We start from the raw sequence: 13704 nt of genomic DNA on the forward strand, positions 1-13704 counted from the left end.
AGAAGAACATAAAAAGAGACCTTCTGCTTGTGTGCCGTTCCTCGTGTTGACTTTGCCCATCTGGTCCTGATTTGGGCCTGGATGAGTGAGATGTTTGTCACAGTTCGAGTGCGGGGGTTTGGTAACCCCCTTGACCTTCCCAAAGATTCTGAGAAAACACTGATGGATGCTAAGAGTTATAAAGTACACCCTGGTAGTCGTCATTAAGGTAGAGTGATCGTGAAAGGACAAAGAAATGTACGTGAAAAAATGCATGTTCAGGGTTAGAGTCATGTCACTCTCACTGTGGTCACCATAACAATGTCCTATACTCTCTTATACCTTGCCAAATACTTTACTAAAACATGTACTCTTTAAATGAAACATCACAATCACAAGGGTAGGACCCATGTGCATTTGGATGTCAGTGCACTCACATTACCTGTTTAGACTACAACTTGCAGCCAGATGGCTTTATGAGAATAGTCTTTAACTAGAGGATCACTTAACGTGGCCTCTATCTGTTCAATGCTGCTGTCTTATCTACTTAAACATATAGATGTGTTGGTATGTGCTGTATGGATGATCATTTAGCTTTATATTGAAACGGTGGAGTGTTCCGGTCAAATTCTCAAACTGGCTTTCTCAATGCGGCCACCCCTCCCCCTTGCAGCTGTGCGTGACATAATCTGTTATATTGTCTACCTATACTGTTTCCTTCACATCACTGTAAAACAAAATCTGGTGCTCAGTTGACCACCCTGGTTAGAAGGATAAAGGTTAAATGAAATGATGGGATTGCAGAATTCAATGCATTTATGTACTCTGCCATATGCTAAAGCATGCAAAATATTGACACTTGTGAAACAGCAATAAAAATCACAAAATACATGTAGGTGCATGGCTGTGTCTACGTTGTAATGACAATATTTAAAGACCATATTTCACTTTAAAATCTATTTAGTCACCTCAAAATTTCTCATGACCCCAAGGAAAGACGCTTATCCAAGCATAAGAACCCACTAAAAGACTATTTATTTTCAGGGTATAAACTCAGTAAACTATTTTGAAACATTTTGTCAATTTGACTGCAACTGCTTGTTATTACAACTTCTTCCTTCTGGTGTTCAGCAATACTTCACTGGTGAAAAAATGGCAGTTCTTGAAATGTTATGGTTCTTCACAAATACTTTTATGTAGATGCTGACGGATGGTGCTCAATTAACACCAAAATGCAAGTGAATAACTCAAGCTTCAAAAGATAAAAAAATACACAACTAAATATAGCTTGGTACCCATTTCTAAAATGCCTCTTTACTGAAAGCTGTAGTCACGGCTGTCACCCAATTAGTAAGAAACTGTTAATGCATTATAATGCTTTTACATTTTCAACAGAGAATGTCGTTTAATCAATATGTCGTAGTGCATTTAGCTTGCAACTTAACAGAGAGTTTATCTGGTTTAGCTAGTTCCATATGAGTCTGAATTAATTTCCTAATCCATTAAAGATTAAAGTGGACACTCAAAGTGACTGTTGAAATTTCATGGAATCCTGTCCAGAGGAAACAATGCCAGAAATGAAACAATACAAAAGCACAAACCAATTAACATCACAATGACTCAAAGCCCAAAACCCCACTGTGGACTAGGATGTGCACAATGTATGAACTATTGCAGTGATATTGATGCATTGGGTAATATGCATCCAAGGATACAGAATCATGTTAGCAAGACTGCTGTAATTATTTAATGTGTAATATTTACATAGTAGTAATAGTAGAAGAATTACACAAAAGTTGTATTTTGTCATGATCACACTTCTTTCTGTTATTACGTTGAAAGTGGGCATGCTTATTTTGTGTGACATTAACACATGAACAAATGCACAATGCATTAAAACACAAGGGTTTTGTAGAGTAACACAGGTAAAGTGCCTTATACAGTGAATGCAGTAGGTGTCCCAAAATTCCAACTAACAATCCCCAGTCCAGCATCAAATATTGAATTATTATTGAACTGCGCATTTCTAAATTTGGTTGGTCTGCCCATGTTTTAATGGAGTGCTGTGTCTAAAAGAGTTGTGGCACCAAGCCACCGCCTGAGGGCTAAATTAAAATATCTGACTTTCCCAACATACTTCCCACACCTACATCTTTTAAAATTAGAAGTATTACAACACTCACAAGATAAGCTACTCAAACCCTATTTGAATGAGTGATAGAAGTTAAAAAAAGGAATATCAGAAATTAGTTTGTGACTCACTGCACAATCTGAGCTGTCCTTGAGAACACAATATTAAACAATGTTTTATAAATAGTTATATATAGATTTTTCAAAATGTTTGCACTCTGTATTTTAAGAATAATTTTTGACGGAGGGCATTCTTTACATGTACGTGATTATTTTTTATCAGCTTTAATGTAGATAGGCTACCTCTTACATACAAAAGAAAAGCAAAAGGTTTGCCAATACATGCACCATGTATACTGTAATGAATGGGGCCTGAAGTACTGCATTTCTTAAGTTGTGCCTTTGTACTGAAACTAAAAAGTGGGCCAAAAGTATTCCCTAGCACCAAAGCAGATCATGCTATTCAGGGGCTATGGAGATTTTCTGTGAGAAATATAATGACGGTAGTGTTTCAAAAAGGGTTTAATTTTACAATAGTTATTTCAGCACCTTGACAACATGGCACAACGGTCCGAAGAACAGAGAATGCTGATGTCAGAGTTGTGCAGTAAAATTATATGTAATTATTTCTTTTTGCGATATTTTCATTTTTGCACCTGCTCAGTGTTGGCTGACATTAAGTGCAGCTCCATCTTGGCGTTGTGAGTGATTAGCAGGACAGACGAAACAAGCCTGTGGAGCGTTTGCCCTCGATGACCCTGTGCAAAGGAAATAAAACAAAAGGAAATATCCCCTTCGCGTCCCACCTACCCCTGTCAGAGGGAGCACTTTCTTCATTACAGGTCGTTTGCCCTGCCACTGTTAATTTGCCATGATTTGCCAGGAAAACACTGCGCTGAAACCAAAAACCCAAGGCCACTGCACACGCATGTAGCCAGATGGTCTGTAGGACGGTCAGAGTGCCACCACTCCCCACCAATCACAGATCACAGCAGGATGCTGACAGGGAACAGCATGGTCGGTCACTTTAGACCGCCGTGACAGTGTATGCACCACACTGACGACACCTAACAGAAGTTACAGACTGAATGTAGCAAAACACTGAATCTGAGTGATTAACCATGGTGACAGTTCCGCTTTTTTCCTTTTTTTAAAATTTTTTTTTTAATATCCATTAGGTCGAGTTAAAAATGACAAAAAAAACAAAAGAAAATATCTCCAAGTACAGTAACATAGTAACCTGAATTGTGTTATGTTCACACTCACTGGTCTGGGAGTGTTGTTAGCCTGGTCTGACACTGTTTCTCTTTTAAACTGAACGGATACACTTATGTTGTGCTGGAAGTCGCTCTGGATAAGAGCATCAGCTAAATGAATGTAATGTAATGTAATGTAATGTAAAGCAGAATAATAAGTAATGTTAAGGTACTACTATTGCATTCAAATTTAGTAATCCAATTACCCATCAGTACTATCATCTTCAGACACTGTTTGTGTAGATATGAGCCGCTTGCTTGGCCAAGAATGTCGTATGGGAGGTTAACGAGATTAACTCGTCAGATTTTTGTCTTTGAGGCTTAGTAATATGGGTGGTCTCTGCACAGGCTTATCTCTGTCCAGCACAGTGTTGATGGTTATTAATTCTCAAATTACTGATGCCGTCAGTGATTAGCGAAGTCGGAGAGCAAAAAACCTTCAGGATGATGGATCTTTGCAACTCAAACATAACTCAAAATAATGGGACCCATTGCGCAGTGGATATTTATCAACAACATACCACCAGAGCTGACACAATAGGCCTGGTTATAATATAATAATCTTCTAATTCTAGCAATACTCTTGCGTCACTCTTTAAAATTGGGTGCATTTTACACAAATTGACAAAAAGTACACTCTACGTTATTCTGTTTGCTTATTAATACATATGCCCATTTTATACAAAGCCAGATGATCACAAAAATACCTTTTAAATGTTGTATGCACATTGTATGTCGTTTTGTTTGTTGTATGTCATTTATTGTGTAAATTCAGCAGATTCATGGGAAAAGGTCAGTTATATTCATTGGATGCTGTTGAATTATAAACTGTCTTTTTTAGGTATTCACAAACTGTTGCAGATGGAAATATAGCCCCATGTTACACATCAACAATTAAAAGTTTAAAATAAATGCACTATATTAATTTTCTATTACTATGTGAAAACATAAGGTACGTTAAGTTTAACGATAATTTACAGACCAAATGTTTTCAGATTTCAGAATAGATTTACAGAACAAAGAACAGCAGCCACTGTAGTTATCTTTCTGCAGCTGTGTAATCTGTGTGCAACGATCCTAGCCTTACTGTAGCAGAATGGACTCATTCATGAAAATGTACCTCTGTCTCATTTTACACCTGATTTGCAAATAGAGACAACTAGGCACTGTTGAGATCAGAGAGACTGACTGGAAGCCCAGCAGTGTGGGATAACAGCATGATCAGTGCAGCAAGATGGCACTACCCAAGCCTGTGTGCCAAGATAAACAATAGCCTAGAGTAACTGAACAAGGAATCAATGCAGACCCCTTAATAAATCATATAGCACTGATTCTCAGTCCTGCTCCTGGGGCCCCCCTGCTCCGCAGTTTCCGTCTTTCCCAGCTCTACCTACCTGGCTGAACTCATCAGTGGCACTTTTGATTAGCTGAGCACACCTGATTTAATCACACTAATTTCAACCAGGTGTGTTTGGAGCAAGGATAGATAGAAGATATGCGGGACAGGGGGGCTCCAGGAGTAGGATTGAGAAACACTGCCATGTAACACTGTAGGCAAGGACTTTCTATCACAGCTGACTGCTTCCTAACAATAACACTGTATTCAGAACATTTCATGGGTTTAAGGGTTCCTTTCACAGTTTTACTTTTTAAACATTTACAATTGAAAGGTTTTATAGTCTTTGAGTATGTTTTATATATATATATATATATATATATATATATATATATATATAGATATATGTATTTGCTAGCTCTTGCTAATATTGAAACTATTTATGCTATACTATTTAAACTACACCCACAGTCCTTGTTCCTCTTACAATAAAAATTTAACTGACTACCTTATCATATGTAGGTTGTTTTGTATTTTCTTAAACATTCAAGGTTTGAGGATTATGAAGCTGTCCAGGAGTTTATGTTTTTGGGCATACGTGATGGCAAATTATTGACAATCAACATAAAACATGCGTTACCATGAAAAAGTGATTCCATCACAGCTGCTGTAGCTTAATGTGACGTAATTCAAAATGTTACACAACACTTTTGGATGGCTAATATGGTGCAATGAACAGCTGACAGTAGCTGTCAGTAATTTCAAAGCTGTTTTGTGTCGGTGGCTTGTTAATAAGTGTACCTGACAGTTTGAGAACATTCTCTCTAATCTGGTAACATTGTGTGTATATACAAAGACATATTTTGACCCTGACCAATTCCATCATAGTCCGGATGTCTGTGTCACCCGTCAGAGGATGTGGTTTCATGAAGCGGGCTGAGTTAACTGGCTAAACTTTCTGGGCTTAATGGTTAAAACTGCTCTCTGTCTGTCATGACGCAGGTTTACAAACCAGGTTCATTTCCATGGCAAACACATTCCTCTTGTTAACCTGGCTGCCTGCATTCAGCCTGAAAAGTACTCATCGTATGAAAATACAGTGTGCGTGTTATACATCAACTGTTATTTACATGCCGGGTTAAGTCAACAGTCAAAAAGAAGCAGACTATATAAAAATGTTTCCTTAATTTTGATACAAAAGTCAGTATTTCTTTCTTTATTAGAATCATGTTTGTCCATGGGGATTTGATTCTTACGAGAAGTTTGATTCCTAAGTGTATGAGGGGTAAAAATCAATAGCTAAACTTGCAAAGCCCAAACATGAAACAGAATGTATTTCAAGCGTTCAGTATTTTTATGCAATCCTTTGTTAAATAAAACAAACAAATTGAAATGGGCAGTGCAGTCAATGCCCTTAATGAAGTTAAAATATTAAATAATGATTTGACTCACATTAATAATTTTTGAGTACCCTTGTGCTAATTTGTACTGTGACGCCTCATCTGTTCACATTCTTCTACACAATGTGATGTCTCCTTAGTTCTTAATAGAATCTTACACAGTGTAAGCTGTGGAATCTCTCAGCTGCATCATTGGCCGTAAGACAGTAAGACTCAAACATTTTTTTGATTTGTGCAGAGTGGCTTTCTCATTTCTACAAGGGAACTGGCATCTAGACACAACCAAACTGCACAACGTTTTTCTTGACATATTTTATGTTTTACAGTACACGCTTTGGTAATTAGCACAAGATAAAAGATTCTGAAATTAAATTCTAATTAATTTTCTTATTAATTATGCACCATTGGGCTCTACTGAATTCTGTATTATCGGTATGTTGTACAATGTATGTTGGAAATGAGCCAAAATAGTTTCTTGGTTTGCTTGATTCTTAAAAGTAGTATTTAATCAGCATTAGAAAATGAATGACTCTGCCCTAGTGTTTTTATCTATCACTGTGGGGCTAATCCTAACTTACCTCACCTGTGCGTTATTTGGTTTTCAGGATTCAGATGTAACTTACATACTTGCACATCCCTTGAAATGGGTTGTACAAAGTTGTGTACTATGAATGTAAACTGCCCTGGAATACCACACCTCCACTCTGAGAGCAAGGTGGTCCATAGATTGCCTCACAGACTTCCACCAAAGCCACCATGTCACCTCATTTTAGAGCTCTTTCACAAAGACACTCCCCAGATAGCAAGCATGTATTGGGCCAATTGTGTCACCTTCATCTATACAACACTGACAGGACATTGGGTCAACATACTTCCTCTATCGCGCCAATGTTGAGCCAATATACACTTGCCCTCTGGACAACAACATTGATTATGAAACACAAGTGGATATTCTGAGGGAAATGAACACACTTCTGGAATGGAGATGAGCCTTCTCAAGACTTCCGCATAAAATAACTTAAGTTTAAAGAATGCCAAATTTTTCTTGGGGAAAGAAACAATTGTACTGAGTTTTCTCTCACATCACACACAAGAACTGATTGAAGCACCTGGACACTGATGGACAGGAGGTTGTCACATATTGCAGTCCATTGACAAAAGTAACTTGCAACAGTTCTGGGGTAATTCATCTCTCTCACACACTGTCGTTGTGCTTTTACAGTAGTCCTGTTATGATTTATAGTGTACACTGGCCTGTAAGATGCATTAAATGCAGCCTAGCTGGCTAGCTAACCAGTCTGAATTGGCCCAAATGTGGCTGCCACAAACACATTGCCACTGTGATACACCATTTTCCCACCTTTTGTTGCGTACAAGGGTTGCCAAGAGAAAACTGACTTAATGCTTGTATCTTAGAAATAAATTGTACACACCTTCATTTTCGGCAAAATACCCTTACCTTGGGCAAACTCCACCCCAAACACACATCTCACAAATGCTTAATTTAGACATCGTATGACTTAAAAACAATTTTGCCCAGATTCACTTCACAAATTGTCAAGATTGCAGGAACATTTTCCCTTTGTAGTAAATTTTTACATTTGCATTTTACATTTTTTATGGTATATCCTTACATACGTGGGGATTGGGCGTCTTGCCTATACAGTGTGACGAGGACAATGACATCAGATTTATTGCCCCCATGTCCACCGGATCACAAGACACTCCAATGAAAACTCTGGCAGAATATTTGTCCTTGCCTGTGCTGTGTAAACAGCGCTATGAAAAGACTTCTGAGTGACCGCTGTTCCTACCCAGTACAAACATGGCATACTGATCAAAACAAACAATGGCAAAGAGGATGTTGGATGCCGCAAAGAAATCCACGTGGACCAAAGACAATGAATAGAAAACTGGCAGAGCTGAGGCAGGAGCACAGTTGTGTCTTCTACAACAGCTACTGTGTCAGAGTCAAAAGAAGACACTGATAGAGAGAGACAGCATTGGCAATTCAACTAAACTGGTGAATAAATTTAAAGAGCAGGCTGGCTAAAAGCTAACAAGAGCAATGACATTTATAGCCAGACAGGCAAGAAGATAGGGTGACAGCGTACAAATCTTCACATTCACACGTGTGTGTGAGTGCATGAGGGGGCGTATAGTAGCTAGTTGGCCATTCTGCTACAGTTATTAGTTACTGCTTCCTAGTTGTTTCAAATGAAATGTAAAATATGAAAGCTATTTGAAATTATATTAAATAGCTGATCAGAAAATGTAGAATGCTCTTGTTTTCTTTTCAAGGGACTTATGCACTTATCTGTGTCTCCAGCTCTTTCTGGAGAACAGGCAGCCTGTACTGCCCAGGCCTCCCAAACCAATGATGGGTGCGGACTCTCCTTTCTTTTTCGGTTTCTCAGAGCAAAATAATGGCACAACTACGGCAATACCTTGTTGCTCATCAGATGCTATGAAATCAAAGGAGCAATTGCAAGCAGTGAAATCATACAATTTGGCTGCCTACATTGCACAGTTTACCCACAGTAACGACAGCAAAACGTAGGTTTGTGAGGAGTTTGCTATCGTACTGTATCTGGAGTTCCATGACGTTAAGATTTTTATAGTCATAGTCATACAGTGTATTCCCAGCCTTAAGTGGCCCATGCCTGAATTCCCATAGTGGTAACAGTTACGCAATTCTTCTGGGAAACATTTAGGCAGGGTCTACGCACACGTATCTCAAGTTGGAACTGGCCCCTGAATGCAGTGGATTTTTATGTTGGTATCTCTTTACTGTATCTAAAGTGCTGCATTGTATTTACGCATAATTTTACTTTTAAAATAGAGAAATTACTGAGAGTGCTATGATACCTAGATTTATTATTATTTATTTTTTAGCACAAGACTTTAGGTTATGGGGCCAGCATTTCATACATAGTTAGCTCTCTTTTGGTCTTTTGGTCCTTCAACAAACATCAATAGTAGTTGTAAAAGTTGCTATTATGTTCTTTTTAAACTGCGTAGCAAAGTACACCACAGAATTACAAATACATTACTATTCTTCCAGAAGCTGACCTTTTTTTGCCTTGAATTACTGAATGAATGTGAATAAGTTATGGGTCATTAGTTTTTAATCAAATCATTGGAATGTTTCACTCTCTTATCCTCATTTAAACTGAAACAATAGATTTAAGGAACCTCCTTCATGCCATACTTTATTAGAAATAGGAAATTACTTATTCAAATCTGCTTCTCTGTATAATTTTATGGATTAGCAAAAGCATTCTATAGCCCCACTGAAAATTAATTCAGCAGCAGCAAAACCCCAGGCCATTCAAATAATATTTCTTGGAGATGTTGTTTAAGACATTGGCAGAGAGGGGATTAAAATTGTTTAGCTACTAAAAGTTGTGTTGGAGGGAATTCAGAAGAGGAGATACAGCAGGAAGTTTTTGTTTTCTTCAGCGGAGAGCGGGACACTGAATTTCTCAAGGAACGTGCACAACACTCGAGACCAGCAGCAACCCCAGTGATAATCAGGGATTACTGTGTAGGGATCCGTGACCCTGACAGAAAGACTGCATCGGGTTTCACTCTTGTCTCCGACACGTCTCCGCTTTGGACTTATTTGTTTGTTTTTTTGTTCCAGGCAGAAGTATGCATCCAATAAGAGCAGGATAGTACAGCCACGGCCACAGTGCAGCTGATCAAGATGAGGGGAAAATTCTGAACTGTCTATTGGCCATTCAACCCCCCCCCCCCCCCCCCCCACCCCCCTCCTACCCCTTCAGGACTATGGTATTTGGCAGAGCATGTGGGAGCTTGTGCTTTTCCAAAATTCCTAATTCAACAAAAGTCACTTGAGTGAAAATGTATTTTAGGCGAGTGGCAGCTGCATTTATTAATACAAATAGACATTTGCTAATTTCTGGTGTGTTTTAGCGCAGCAACAAAGGGATTCAGTCTTTTTTAAAAAAAATAATAAAGTCTTGTTTTCTTGAAAAATATTTTGTTGAGTTAATGCACAACCTGGAGGAAGCATCTATCTATGGCAGTGAAAGTCTCATACAGTCGTGCCTGCCGGGGGCGGGAAGCGGAGGGCAGCGGTGTTTAAAAGATCACCGTTTGCATGAAAATATAAAGGGACTCATTGGTCTAAGACAGCCACCTAAATATGCTGTAAGGGCTCATATAGAGATCATAAACATACTGACCTGTTGTGGGGAGCCATAACTCTTTGCTTATGCAGAAATGAAGAACCCAGTGGGTGGTGGTGGTGGTGGTGGGGGGAGTCTGGTGCTGAGTCAATTAATGCACTTTAATTGTACGTATAATAACGTGTGAGGTAAGGAATGACATAAAAAACAGAGCTGCTTGGAGATTTAGTGCTTCTTTATATATTACCCATTTATTGCCTTTTCTTGGCACTCGCCATTCATGAGATGGACTGGTGTGTTAACTCTGCAGCGGAATGGTGTACTGTCCAGGGTGCACTCTAGTATGCGGCAATGCCTGATGCTACATAAATCAGGATAAGCTAATATATGGCCATCCAGGCTTGATCGTGGCCCCCACTGCATATGTACAAGTATACCATATTCTACAAAATGCACTTGTTGCCCTATAGTATTTTCAGATTGCAATTAGCTCCTTCTAGTGTAACCATTTTCCTTTCATTGACAACTGGCCTAGTGCCCGTGAAGCAGTCTGCAAGGGGTATTAAGATCAGAAAGAATGAAACATCTGGTTTAAGTTAACAGCAATGAAACAGGCCCTTAGTAAGTATATCTGTGTTCCCAAGCACATATTATGGGCATGTCCCATGTAATTTTAATCCAAAGGCAGGAAGCAAGGGTCAATTAACTGGTCAAGGCACACAATGTCTTTGGGGAACTAACATAAAAAGCAGCTCTTTTTGTTTCTACTTTCTGTCTTTCAACTTTCTCTACACCCTCCCCAAACCCCACACCCAAGTTCAACAAACTTGAACTTTTCAGGTAAAATGCTTTGACAACTGTACTAATTATTTTTAAGTGATACCTGATTTTAAAATTAATGTTTAATAAACTATTATTTTACAATGGTTGCGTGGGCCCCCAGTAATCAAAACGACAGCTGTACTGATGATTACCTTTTCAAAGCTTTGAATATGCTTCACATTTAATTAAATTCAAAGATGTTCTACATGTGACTAATTTACAATTTAATACTGCAAGCTCTACAGTACAGGTGTTTTTTTCCAATATTACTTCACTCCATACTACAAGTAACACTCAGAGGATTTAGTAATTGTATATATAGCGAAACCATTATACTTAAAAGAGATCTGTTAGCAAAAAGCCAAACACTGGACCACTCATGGTAAAAGCAAACAAGACCTTTTTCCTTAAAAAAAGCCGTGGGGTATACTGGTTTGTATATTTGAACAGCAAAGTGTATTCAACTGGCGTCTAATGGAGTGAACAAGAAGAAATGTTAATGGACCAAAATAAAGGCAAAAAACAGAAAACTGAAAACATGCAGATGCTGAAAATATATGTGGGGTAAAGGCCTTAGGCAGGAAAATAAATCAAACCATTTTCAGCTTGTATTATTTTTTCTCTGTTTCTTGGGTAGCTACAGACCAAGTCCACTGGTCTGTTATAATTGCAGCAAAAGCCTAAATAATATGATGTAAATACTTTTTTTGCCCCTGATTTCTCATGGATAAAGCAAACAAACAGACTAAGAGCACTGAGAAGTGTGTCTCTGGCCATTTGACTTAAAAAAATTTATTTTATCTTTCTTTAATATAAATATTTAGTGGAAATGCTTGCAGGGGGCAGGTATATGGGGACTGCTCTCCTACTAAGCCCACTGGGTGAAGCTGTTAAGCAATAAATCTGATAACTGATAAATAAAAGTAGCTAATTCAGTTATATCTCAGCTAGAACAATTTAATGGTCCAAGCCCTGCAAAATACACAAGCATTCATTTCTTGAATAAGGCATCATTTTAACTGCTGTACACAGTGCAGAACCAGCTATTTATATTCACCAGCGGCCCTAAAAACGAGTTACAAGAATCGATGTGGAAAAAATACAGAAAGCTCAATAACTTCACATTTACCTCAGCTCCCAAAGGGAGCTCTACTCCATGAGGGTAGTGAAGAGTGTTGAATGAACATGAATGTGCTGCGCTGTTTCAATTGTCTTTAAAATATTTAAATGTTTTAACCAGCTTCCACAAAGGGTAAGTATTTTGCTAGATAGCTGTTAGTGTTGTTCCTTGAATGTTCTGCCTTTTTAACTACAACGAGCATGGTTAAATAGTACCTCTGTCATTTAATTGTGGTGGTCCGTTTCTTATCATCTTTACAATTAATAGACAGTTGTGTTGTATATGCTGTTAATTTGACTGTCTAGCTTGAGAAAAGTTAATGTAATTGAAAGCCTGTTAAAGTCGTACCCTGCTCAATATTGTATTCACAACAATTACAAAGGAAAATAGAGCACCATGTGCATTGAATGCATTGTTATACATTTCTCACATTAGTATGTTGTATCTGGGAAAAAAAAATCTTTATGGAGGTTTTTTTTTTTTGCTGCAGCACTTTTGAGCAGTTTGGGTTTCTTGTAAAAGAAGAGAAGAGATTTCTTTCTGAAAAAGACATGCATGGTTTAAAGGCATATGGGTATTGCTCCCTGATATTTTAATACTGTAGAAATATTGTTATGAATGCCCTGACCCTTAAGCTGTTCTGCATCATTCTTGACTTCTGTCCTGACCCAGCTGAGGTTATAAGACTACCATCAGCATTTTTTACATACTTTCTACTTACATTGGCTCTCAGGGTTGTGTTTTATTTTGTTCATTCTTAAACATTGAAAGCCGTTCTCTGGCAATTTTCAGCTCTTTTAAACTTTCTGCTCAATGCATTTAAACTGTTCTTCTTGGGCTCCCCTGTGTTTAATTCCATCTGGGCAACAGAATCTTTCTCTCATGTTTCTCAGTGCTCCTTGATATCCTGGGGATAAAGTGTTTATTTTTGAATAAGACTACTCACAGACTTAGAGAGTCACCATACCGTACATTACCTAGACTCATTTTCCCAAAGCAAATAAATAAATAATCAAATCAGAGATACAAATGTCCCAAATATATATTTAAAGAAAGCGGGAGCTAATTTATGAGTAGGACATGAATATAGCACAGTTTCCCATGAATCTGTAATAACAGTAATAATAACACTGGTAATAAAGGGGCATTCAGGTGATCATATCTGCAATTTGCCCTGGACTCATGGGTTACCATCCTGTTTCTTTGCAATTTCTCCTTCGGGCGCATTATTGACAAGAGGGGGTCAAGGCCCTGGTATAATGTGCTTTCTAAAAGATGACACCTCCAACACCACAGTTTTTCCATCCACTTACAGCAGTAGTGCTTGTCCAAACTTAACTGGATCCAAATAGAAAAGTGCCACTGCTGGTCTACTAAAAAACCCTGCCATAAGCACCCTGGTTTTCACTGGACGTTTCGCATCCAAGTATTTGCTAATCCCAGCCATGTTTAGTTTATGTTACCTCACTGAGGAATTCTACAGTATAGAGTGGCATGGCTGCCAGCA

At 38.3% G+C, this 13704-nt stretch overlaps 1 protein-coding gene across 1 annotated transcript in view; it reads left to right on the top strand.

Moving 5' to 3' along the window:
• Positions 1 to 13704, top strand: part of angpt4 (angiopoietin 4) — a 46150-nt gene that overhangs the window by 12464 nt on the left and 19982 nt on the right. The window lies entirely within an intron of this gene.

This window comes from Megalops cyprinoides, chromosome 6, assembly GCF_013368585.1.
Source record: "Megalops cyprinoides isolate fMegCyp1 chromosome 6, fMegCyp1.pri, whole genome shotgun sequence".
Taxonomy (NCBI): domain Eukaryota; kingdom Metazoa; phylum Chordata; class Actinopteri; order Elopiformes; family Megalopidae; genus Megalops; species Megalops cyprinoides.